The sequence below is a fragment of the Danio rerio genome, chromosome 2 (assembly GCF_052040795.2).
Source record: "Danio rerio strain M-AB ecotype USA chromosome 2, GRCz13ab, whole genome shotgun sequence".
NCBI lineage: Eukaryota > Metazoa > Chordata > Actinopteri > Cypriniformes > Danionidae > Danio > Danio rerio.
Window position 1 is genome coordinate 63,200,001 of NC_141022.1, and position 5,000 is coordinate 63,205,000.

The following is a 5,000-nucleotide window of genomic DNA, read 5'->3' on the forward strand; positions in this document are numbered from 1 at the left end:
GGGTCTCAGTGGTTAGCATTGTGTGGAGTTTGCATGTTCTCCCCGTGTTGGCGTGGGTTTCCTCCGGGTGCTCTGGTTTCCCCCACAGTCCAAACACATGCGCTATAGGGGAACTGATCAACTACACTGGCCATAGTGTGTGTGTGTGTGTGTGAATAAGTGTGTATGGGTGTTTCACAGTACTTGGTCGCAGCTGGAAGGGCATCGCTGTGTAAAACCTATGCTGGAATAGTTGGTGGTTCATTCTGCTGTGTGAATAAAGAGATTTAGCAGAAGGAAAATGAATGAATTATATTGTACAGTCTATAACTTACCAGAACACCTTAGGATGTTCATCAGCCAATCAGAATCAAGCACTCAACCTCCCCTGGCTTATAAATGAACATGTCTGAGCTGAAGTATTCTCGCATGTGCTGAAAGAGTTTGTGGAGCGCTCCTGCGGGAAACTCAGACAACGCAATTATCCATCAGATCAGGAGCAGGTGATGGAGATCTGAGCTGAAGAGCATCCCTGCGGACGGAGGAACACACACAAGAACACTTGTGGAGCTGCTGCACACACACACACACACACACACACACACACACACACACACACACACACACATACACACACACACACACCGAACATTTGCTGTGTAAAATATATGCTGGAATAGTTGGTGGTTCATTCCACTGTGTCGACCCCAGGTAAATCAAGTCAAAGTCAGCTTTATTGTCAATTCAGCCACATGTACAAGACATATAGAGAATCGAAATTGCGTTACTCTCAGACCCAAGGTGCTTAACATTAATATAAAAAAATATATAAAAAATAGTAGAGTTTAAGAAAAAGAAAATTTACGGTATATACATAAAATGTGGTCTAAAACAATATACATAGGTAATAAAATTACGGGACTAAGCTAAAACGAAAATGAATGAATGAATATAAACCCAGAGGAAGAAATAAATGTGTTGCAGTGTTGAATGTGTGTTTGATTTCTGTTTGTTATTTCAGCGCAGGTAACTGCAGGTTGTTAAGCTTTTAATTGAGTTAAATAACAGTCTCCTGCTTCAGAGTAAAAAAAACACACTTCTTAATGAGTGTTTGTGTGTACTTTTACATTTAAAGCTTCTTAAAACAGGATGATTCACTTGAGAGGCAGCACCGCAGCAGACATTAGGACTAGTTTCAGACAAGTTTTGAGTTTCTGGCGTTGAGTTTCTCCTTTGTTTTAAGCTTAAAAAAAATAATTAAAAGTGAGTGTGGAAATCTCCAGTGCAGCGAAACTAAATACACTTAAATTAGGGAAACAGGCTACGAAAACAAGCCTTAATATATGCAGCGTTGCCTCTCAAGTACGTTTGTCTTATTATTTTTAATGCATTTTTACATATTTTTATGAGAGCGAGTCAAGGAAGACTAATTAAAAACTCATTAGGAGGTTGTTTTTCCAGGTTGTCTGTGTGATTGATGTGATGCTGCGCTTCTGAATGCTGTCCTGGGCTGTTCTGGGGGAGTTTGGGTGCTCTGAGTGTTGTGTTTTTCTGTTATGGGGGTTATACAGGCTCTGCTGGTTGCCAGGATGTTGTTAGGTTGTTTTGAGTGGTTGCTAGGGTGCTGTCAGGTGGTCATTGTTTTTTTTGAAGGTTCCACAGGTTATCCTGGTTGCCAGGGTGTTGCTAGGTTGTGATTTTAGGCTGTTGTCAGATTGTTGTGAGTGGTTGCTAGGGTGCTGTCACGTAATCATTTAGTGTTTTCTGTTTTTTTCTCAAGGTTGCACAAGTTCTTCTAGTTGCCAGGGTGTTTCTATGTTGTTCTGAGTGGTTGCTAGGGTGTTTTCAGGTTGTTGTGAGTGGTTGCTAGGGTGCTGTCAGGTGGTCATTTAGTGCTTTCTGTACTTTTCTGAAGGTTGCACAAATTCTACTGGTCGCCAGGGTGTTGCTAGGTTGTTGTGAGTGGTTGCTAGGGTGTTGTCAGGTCGTTTTGAGTGGTTGCTAGGGTGCTGTCAGGTGGTCATTTGGTGTTTTCTGTTCTTTTCAGAGGGTTGCACAAGTCCTTCTGGTTGCCAGGGTCTTGCTAGGTTGTTCTGAGTGGTTGCTAGGGTGTTGTCAGGTCGTTGTGAGTGGTTGCTAGGGTGCTGGCAGGTTGTTATTTGGTGTTTCCTGTTCTTTTCTTGAGGTTGCACAAGTTCTTCTGCTTACCAGCTTGTTGCTCGGTTGTTGTGAGTGGTTGCTAGGCTGTTGTCAGGTTGCTGAGAGTTGTTGCTAAGGTGCTGTCAGGTAGTCATTGCGTGTTTTCTGTTCTTTTCAGAAGGTTGCACAAGTTCTTCTCATTGCCAGGCTGTTGCTAGGTTGTTATGAGTGGTTGCTACAGTATTATCACGTCATTGTAAGTGGTTGCTAGGGTACTGTCAGTGGGTTATTTAGTGTTTTTTGTTCTTTTCTGAGGGTTGCACAAGTTCTTCTGATTGCCAGGGTGTTGTGAGGTTGTGAGTGGTTGCTAGGGTGTTGTCAGGTCATTATGAGTGGTTGCTAGCATGCTGTCAGGTGGTCATTTTGTGTTTTCTGTTCTTTTCTGGAGGTTGCACAGGTTCTGCTGATTGCCAGTGTGTTGCTAGGTTGTTGTGAGTGGTTGCTAGGGTTTTGTGAAATCATTGTGAGTGGTTGCTAGCGTGCTGTCATGTGGTCATTTTTAAATGGATGTTGTTGTTATTGGTGGCTGTTTGGGTTTTTTCAGGTTGTTTTGAATGGTTGCTAGGGTGTTGCCATGTTGTTTTGAGTGGTTATGAAGGTGCTGTTCTTTTCTGGTGGTTGCTCAGGTTCTGCTGGTTGCCGGGCTATCCTCACTGTTTGCTATGATGATAATCAAGTTGTTGTGTTTGGTTGCCAGGGCTTTTTGAATGGTTGCTATAGTTTTCTAAATAGTTGCTGGGGTGTTGCTTGGATGTTCTGAGTGGTTGCTAGGTTTGTTCTGACTGGTTACCAGGGTGTTGTCCACTTGTCACTGTAGTGTTTCAGTGTGTGTGTGTGAAGGCTGTGTGGACGGTGCTGTGTAACAGGTGTAGTTGTGAGAGCTGCAGTCTGTTTGTGTACAGTATCAGTGCAGGGCATTGCCTCTGACAGACCCACTGAACAGCACTCAGCGCTCCTCTAGGAGAAACAGCAGCAGTCATAACGCAGAAGAGCTGAAGACGAATGTAAAGCCAGAGCTCCAGGTGCTCTGAATGCAGGTTTACTGCAGCAGCTGCTCAGCGCGCACACACACACACACACACACACACACACACACACACAGAGAGAGATACATCAGCAAAATCATCATACAACAGCAGACCAGCTCTTTCTGCTGACAGGAGACAGTGCTCACACTCCTGCTGGACACATCACACATGACTGATGATGGACAACACACACACACACACACACACACACACACACACACAAACAATCCTCAATATAACCCTCAATGTACAGCTGTCAGTACATTCATAGCATTGATTTATTATGCTGTACTCTTTTCACTTTAGGAAAACAACAATGCAGTGTGTGCGTGTGCGTGCGTGCGTGCGTGCGTGTGTGTGTGTGTGTGTGTGTGTGATTCATTCATTCATTTTCTTTTCGACTTAGTCCCTTTATTAATCTGAGGTCACCACTGTGGAATGAACCGCCAACTTATCCAGCACATGTTTTACACAGCGGATGCCCTTCCAGCTGCAACCTATCACTAGGAAACACCCACACTCATACACTACGACCAATTTAGTTCATCAGTTCCCCTATAGCGCATGTGTTTGGACTGTGGGGAAAAACCGAAGCTCCCAGAGGAAACCCACGCCAACACGGGGAGAACATGCAAACTCCACACAGAAACACCAACTGAACTTGTTGTGAGGCGATTGTGCTGCCCGCTGCCCTGCATGTGTAATAGTGATCATATTATATTACACGGCTCTGTGAAACGCTTGATTCTGATTGGTCAGTGATGGCATTATAAGGCAGGTATTTCCAAGAGACCAATCTAAAAAAGCAACACCTGAGAAAGTGTGACGGTCTTGCCTGGGCTGTCTTTGTACTGCACAAGACAGCGCGTGTAAATAGTTGCTGGTTCATAAAGACAATGACCACCTCCATATAAAACACAAGACAAACTGATTACAATCAGGCCTCGTTATATAAACACGTTAAAAACTCAAGATTGAGCAGCACACTCAACGCCAAACACAACTCAACAGTGTCCCAACACATTCATTGGAACATTAAGTGTCATTAAAGCTAATATTTATGTGTTTTAAACACTTATTAATGGTCATTTTCCACCCAGGAGAAACGTTCAACTTACCCACAGCAATGCTTCGTTAACTCTGCTGTGGGCGGTCTCTTCTCCAAGAGCTTATTACATTACGCACACTGTAGAGGGCGCTGTCCCCATTTAGCCATTAATTTAACACACTTCATTGCTCCGTTTCAAAAGCATTTACAGTTCCAATAACAAATGTGTAAATAAACTCACTGCGTGATGACAATGACTGAATAAGGGAAGTTTTTCAAACTAATTTCGAGAGGAGCACGTGATATAAATGACTTCCCATCCACACTCATTAGTTAGCCAATCAGATCTATCCTAACTCACTATAAGTAGCCTAGCTAGATTTACTCCCTTATCTTTGTTTTCTGAAGAAACCCCCATCCACCCCTTTCTCCTCCTTTCCTCCTTTACAAAAGGGGAGCTCTCGAGAACCACCTGATCTCGTACTCCCCTCACATGCTCTATGGACCGGGCGGGAGCCCTGGGCTCAACTATCTCCGAGCTCAGGGTTCTCTCCCGGGACAACATGCAAGTGTGAACTCTTGAAATGAATATTTGAGAGCCAGTGCAGAACAAATTTCAGATTCTTTCAACCTCATGAAGATTCTCTCAGTTTCCGTTTGCGTGATTTTGTCATTCAACAGATCACAGTAGATGTAATACAGAATTAAATCACTTTATGCTGACAGCCAGCGAGAACATAATAAAA

General features: G+C 43.5%; 1 protein-coding gene across 22 annotated transcripts in view; it reads left to right on the plus strand.

The window, feature by feature from the left end:
- The window catches only part of si:ch1073-391i24.1, a 329,366-nt gene that overhangs the window by 224,014 nt on the left and 100,352 nt on the right, over window positions 1-5,000 (plus strand).